This window comes from Falco biarmicus, chromosome 5 (genome assembly GCF_023638135.1).
Source record: "Falco biarmicus isolate bFalBia1 chromosome 5, bFalBia1.pri, whole genome shotgun sequence".
Taxonomy (NCBI): Eukaryota; Metazoa; Chordata; class Aves; order Falconiformes; family Falconidae; genus Falco; species Falco biarmicus.
This window is the reverse complement of record NC_079292.1, coordinates 28,775,798-28,782,528: the sequence shown is the minus strand read 5'-3', so window position 1 is coordinate 28,782,528 and position 6,731 is coordinate 28,775,798.

Here is a 6,731-nt window from a genome sequence, read left to right as displayed (position 1 = left end):
ACAACAAAACCTCAAGCTTGTTTTTTTCTTTTGTTTTTTTTTAACTTTTTTCCTGCTATTTTAAATTCCAGGTTTTCCTGATGAGATCATCCTCAGTGATGCAGACAAGCAGAGGACTGGGTAAACAGAGAAGATTTCTCCTCTCCTGCATCGGCGAAGAGAAAATGTCTGCCTGATCATTTCAAGTGAAGTTGGCATGGTTTTGCCTGATGTGCTGAAGACATTCAAGTTTCACTTCACTGTGGGAACTTTGCCTGTGGTCTGAGTGTGCTGTCGCTTGCAACATCACGTATTTTTTGATACAAAGCTTTTGCTTGCCTGCGATGAAGTGTCACAAAATTTAATTTGTTTTTTTTTTTCTTCTGCAGCTGCAGCCCTGACTGGAGAAGCGGAGGGTGTGAGCACTGGGGGACCAGGACTTTGGTTTCAACACTGGATGTGCCTGGCTGGGGAGCAGAAAGGACACATTCTCACCTTTCTCTCTCAACTCCTTGTATGTGGGAGCACATTGCAGCCAGCAGCAGGGAGGAAGCTGCTGGTTTAGGTTTCCTTTCAGGTGCACCCTTTTGCAGCATGACTCATTTTGTGTTCATCTTTGCCACATACATGATTTTTTTTAACCTCTCTTTGGTCTGAAATAAAAACCCTCTTTAGCCTTGAAGAACATCTTTTGCCCCTGAGGGATGTGTATGTGAAACAAAGAGAGATGGTGGGGAGGTACGTGAGCCAATTTAAGAGGAATGTCCCGATGCCAGAAATGTCCTGTGCCAGAAATCATGAACCTTTTCTCCAGTTTTCCCAAAATCATTGAGAGAGGCTTTTCATAATCTTCAGACTCTGAGAAATCCCAGACTTAGTGCTGTGGTTTGGTGAGAATCTCGGCTGCATTTCTTCTAAACTGAACTTTCTGGTGGGTAAAGTACAACTTTACCGAGATGCCTAGTGATGACATCTGTCCTATTGAAATTATTAGTGTTATTTTACAGAGCCCAAAAGTAAGCAGTTACTTCTAAAGACAGGAGTGGCCTTAGGAGAGGTGTGGTGCCCATGCCAAAGACCCTAGGATCACATCCACAGCAGCATCTGGGCCCTGGTGATGCTGTGGACATGTGCTCCTCACTGCAAGGCGAAGCAGGCCAGCGAAGAGGTCATGCTGAGGACAATAATGCTCTGTCCTCTCTTGCTTTTGGCTTCAGACCCCACCAGCATTTCCTAAAATTAGGTGTTTATGCTGTTCCTTGGATGAAGTCACCAAACATTTTTTGCCTTCCAGAAACAGAGGTGCCCTGACTGTTGCTTTAGCAGTGCAGGGCTTGGAGAAATGGGAGATCTTCAGCCTGAGGAATACAGGCTTATCTCTGCCCTCTCTTCCCCCTTCTCACTGGAGAAAGCACAGCCCAGTGGGCTAGGGCTGTGGGACCCTCTCTGACCTCTTAGTGAAGCTGTGGGACCTGATGTCAATTGCAAAACCTGCCCAAGAAGCTGAGGAAACACTTGGTTAATGTCCTGCGGACTCCACAGAGCCACAGCTACTCCAAGCCAGCGGTGCCTAAGCCGTGTACTAAATCCTTATTTCCAGTCAGTGTGGTTATGCCTAAACTGCACGTCACCTAGGCTGAAGGCATGATCCATGCCGCAAATGCCAGGCAGAGCCACAGACAGATTTGGCAATGAATTGCAGGATTACAAAATGTAGACACTGGAATTTTGGTGCATCAGTAGCATGGTATCTTCTATGGCCACTGGCAGTCACAGGACTGGGGACCTCATGGCACAGGGACCGCTTCACTGTTTGACATCCCACTGGACAGGTAAGAACAAACCTTCATCCCAGAGCAATCACAGCCCCAAGCACAAGAGACAAAAATGTGCCCAAAGATGCAGAGGGACCCAGAAGCCTGGATGTAATTGGGTTTAGGTGGTCTGGAGCTGCAGTCGCTGTTATCAGGCCATGCTGTCCCCTTTTCTCCTGCTGCCCTTCCTCCTATCATGCCTGGCTTCTTCTCCCATTGACTCCTACAGCTGCACAGTCTAGACAACTTACCCTTTCACGAGGTTTAAAGCGAGTGGATACAGCTGCATCTCACATGCGCTGCATCTCACATGCCTTTCTGTTCATCTCATGCATTTACATTGTATCATAGGTCCTTCTTGCCTTTTGTTCTTGTTTTGCTCTTCTGAACTCTTTCTGACCTCTTACGAGGCTTATCGCTGCCTCATGCCACTTCTGATACGCTCTGGGAAGCCTGTTTCTCTAACAGCTGACTCTGGATACGACAGTGAAGGTTGGCAGAGTATCTTGTAAGCGCATGTGGAAAAAAACCCCTTTGAATAAAATAAGGAAAATTCAGGTGTTTGCAATTTCTTTTCTGGCTAACTCTGAAGGAATCTTTGGCTTGTTTTGAAGGACCATGAAAACCAGGAGAAGTGCTGGTTCTCTGTAGTTCACCGTATTTGATATAATGACAGTAATTTTAAAATCACTCCCAAAGGGCTTTGCTCCCCAAAAGGCTGGGATCAAAGCCTTTTGCAGAGTAATTCCTTCGAGACTCAGATTAACGCTATCTACAAGATGATTAATGATTAAGGGACAAGTTTAGCATTAAGCTCTGTGGTTCATTAATGCCACATGACTTGAGGTCGCTCCAATAGTCTGGTCACCCTGCAGTCCCAGTCTTATCTTTCATTGCCATAGCACAGCTGAAAAAACCAAAACCCATGGGAGATAGCAGCATTTCTGGTTGCTCTCTCTAGGAGAGAGCCAAACACGTGGCACACCATCTATTGCTATATGGTGGAAAGGTGAAAGCTGATCACAGCTGGTCATCTGCCCTCCTAAAAGGATCAGTCACCCACAAGGGGCTTTGCAGTGGTTTTATTTAGCCCACAGGACATGTGTATTTCTCAACATATGAATCTGAAGTAAAACCAGCACCCGTAAAAGTGTGCTTTGTGCAAAAACAGAGGAAGAAAAAGCACTGAAGGCTGGACTTCCCTCCAGCCCCACCAGCTCTTCACATCTTGAAGTGGTGGTACATCATCCACTGATCTTCTGCACTGATCCACATGTAATTCCTGTTGAACTTTTCCCCCTTGTTTTTTTTCAGTTATGGGATGTGTCAGCTACCTAAATCCAGTGTCTGTTTTAAGGAAGTGTTTGAGTGAAGACATGCCAGGAAGGGAACAGGGTGACCTGAGGGAGGAATTGGAATGAGGATGGAGGTATGCAGTGGCTTTATTCTTGAGGGAAAGGCTGTGGGGATGGGAAAGGGTAAGAAATCAGAGTGGATGTGTAATCCTGCCATGACTGGAATGGAAGGATGAGAAATGTGAACTTGATGTAGAAGGTAAGTGGGAGCCAAAAAGTCAGAAAAAAGTGGGTATTATCTGCTGTGTTTTGAGTGGAGAAGTATGGGGGAACAGGCAGGAAAAGCAGTGGGAGCTCACATTTCTTTTAGTTCTGATGTCTAGGACCTAAGTGTCTGCTATAGAGCTACTTGCATATTTTGGGGTGTGTTTCTGATCTTTTATAGATATTTGCTCCAAAATGGGATGAATTGTGTCCTGAAAGAGCCTATTTTCTCCATTGGTTTCCAAAGGGGTATAGACAGTATTTCAGGTCTCATACCTACAGTCTATGGTGGGATTCAACTCCAGAGTCAGAGACCTCCCTTTTCATACTTAGAACATTGGTGTCCTCATGTGATTCTGATGTCTGAGCTCCTAAATACTCATTGGAGATCTAGGGCAGCTTTCTGCCTAGATGTAGATGCCTGCTGCCACTTTATTCACTGTGATATCTCCTGTCTGGTCTTCAGTAGCCAGGTGGGGGTCAGCCTCTTCTCCCAAGTAACAAGTGACAGGATGAGAGGAAATAGCCTCAGGTTGCACCAGGGGAGGTTTGGGTTGGCTGTTAGGAAAGATTTATTTTTCATTGGAACAGGCTGCCCAGGGAGGTGCTGGAGTCACCAACCCTGGAGTTATTTAAAAGACGTGTAGATGTGACACTTAGGGACATGGTTTAGTGGTGGACTTAGCAGTGTTCGTTTATGGTTGGACTCGGTTATCTTAAAGGCCTTGTCCAACCTAAATGATTCTATGCTTCTATGATTCTATGTCCTCTGTGGTCTTGTGCCATACCTGTCGGTTTGGGGCAAATGTCTTTGATACCCTTGGGTGCTGCAATTATTTCTAGACCCAAATGTTTAAGCAACTCTATCCTGCCCTTCGTATATGCAATGGGATCCAGAAAGCTAATCCCACTCATGAATATCTAGGGTCACTTGAGCTGTACCCTGTGTGGCTTCCCTCCTTCTTCAGCTGCTCCTGGCCTCCCACAGGTGCTATGTCACATCTGAAAGTCCTTTGCAGATATTTCAGGCACCCAAGGGTGTCTCAAATGGCCCTAGATGCTTCTATATTGTTGAAACAACCGAATCGAGCTCCTGCATTTGGCCACAGCCAACTCTGCAAGGCAGAGTTGACCGTAAGTGGGAATTTTATGTCTACTTGGAACAGCTGATTAGTGGGATCTGGATGTGCAAAGGTAGGAAGACTCAAGGCAGCAAGTGAATGTAACTATTGGAGAGAGCAGAAATGAAGGGCAGCAGGGAAGCGGTTTGGCAGTAAACCAAAGATATCTTTACACTTGTCCTGTGGTTCCTTCCTCATTTGACCTGTTTCCTGTTTCAAGCACTGGTGCTGGTAGCACTGTGGACCGTGCAGAAAACTGGGCAGTTTGGCCATACATTTTGTGCTGCAGTTGCGAGCTTCCTTCCTGCCAGTCTAAGAAAATGTGTAGAAAACACCATCAACACATGGACACCTTGCCCACTTATCAAAGAGTCATCCTCACTATTTAATGGTTTTGCAAAACTCTGGAGGGCTGCACTAAAGCGTAAGTTATAGACGTGATATTTAGAGACAGATACGTTATGCAATAGCTGTAGTTTGAAGGCTGTGAAATAGGGCCTGCTGGGCAGAAAAGTTGAAATCTCAGGCTTGGAGGACACAGAAATGTGAAGTAGAGATGAGTCTGGGTAAGTCTGCAGCTTGCAACACATCCCGCTCTGACTGGGAATTGAGCTTTTCCATCACTGAGAGGCTTTAGGTTTGGAGGTGGCAATTGTCTCACCCCACTTCAGGACCTTGATTCATGTGCTTAAACTCGCCCCAGGTGAAGACATCCACGAGTAGCTGGTGGATAATGACTTGGCAATTGGAGGGCAGACAGGTCATGTTGATTGACTCTGGGTACCTGCTTCTTCAAGGGTTTTCTATACTGTGAGGGTGGTGAGTGGAAATCTAAGGGCTGGATCCTCCGTGCTAACAAGGTGTAGGACCTTCATTAGAACTCAGTCACCCACGGGTCTTTATGGAGGCTTTTTCTAACTCACCTTCCCACAGGGAGAAGTGGCTGCTCCAGCTAAAGCTGAGAGACTCTGTCAGAAGATTATTATGAACTTGCCCTGAAAGCCCCATGGACGGTGAGCAGATTAGAAACGCAGTGTGAAAAGTCAGCCTCTTCTCTGAATTGCTGTGCATGGGTCTTGAACATCAGCTTTGAAGAATGAGGATCCTGACCTCTCTCTCAAGCACCCCGTGAATTTAAAAAAAAGAAAGAAAGCTACAGCTGTAATTTAACAAAGTAAAACTCCCTTCCTCCTCGCTTTTTTTTCACTCCGAGTTAAATTGCTTTCCTTATTCATCTCAGTTTTCCCGGACATTTCAATGCAGCAGCCAAGAGTAATTTTTATATTGACCTGTTTCCACCGACGGTACCTTGCTGCCAGTAAAATCACAGCACATTCCCTTTGTTTTCAGACTCATAGACAATCACATTTATCTGTTCACTGCCCTTCAATAGCAGGCAGGCTCTAATGGATTTCTGTATGAGGACCGTACCCCCTACCCACTAATTGAAATTCAGTGCACAGAGTCACATCAGTGCAGTGTGGTGGTGGAGAATATCAATGCACAAAGCCAAGCCAGGAGGGGGAATGGGTAGAGAGAAGTTTCAAATTTTCAGAGCCTTGCAGCAAAAGCAGCTGGGACTTCTTTGTGCATTGAAGCAGTGTAACGTGGTCATGTGCTCCAAACCTCCCTCTGAAGGTCCCAAAAGATTAATAAGATGGACATCTGCCCTCCAGTAGGTTCAGGTAGGGACTTACATAAACTGGATGTTGGAAACTTCACTAATTTTCAACCTACAGTTACGGGAAAAAGAGCAGCCTTGAGCCAGCAGCTGGACTCTCCTAGCTTCTATGCTGGATGTGAGGTTCTGAGGCTGGGATGCACCATTTCACCTTGTGGTTAGAGCCCTGGGTCGATGGTGAAGAGAGCTGGGCTTTGTTCCCAGCTATGCCTTCTGGATGGCCACAGGCATCTCAGCTCACCTCTCTGTACCATACTTCTGTTACCGACGAGATAGCTCGTTTTCCTTTGAAAAGTCATTTGGGCTGCTGCTGAAAAGCAGTCACAAGAACAGATGAGCTCATTTTTTATTATTATTTTTATTTTTAATAACAAGACTCAATATAAGAAAGAAATTAAATATTTTGAAGACCCAACAGGGAAGGGTATACTGGATGGCTGGGATTTAGCTCAGAGATGAGGGACATGATTCAGTTTCCCAGCACAGGTACTTGGTGCCGTACATGAGGCCCTACAGTACCTCCCAGCATTCATCTGCCACTGCAAAAGGAATTAAGTTTCCTGAAGGTCTTATGTCT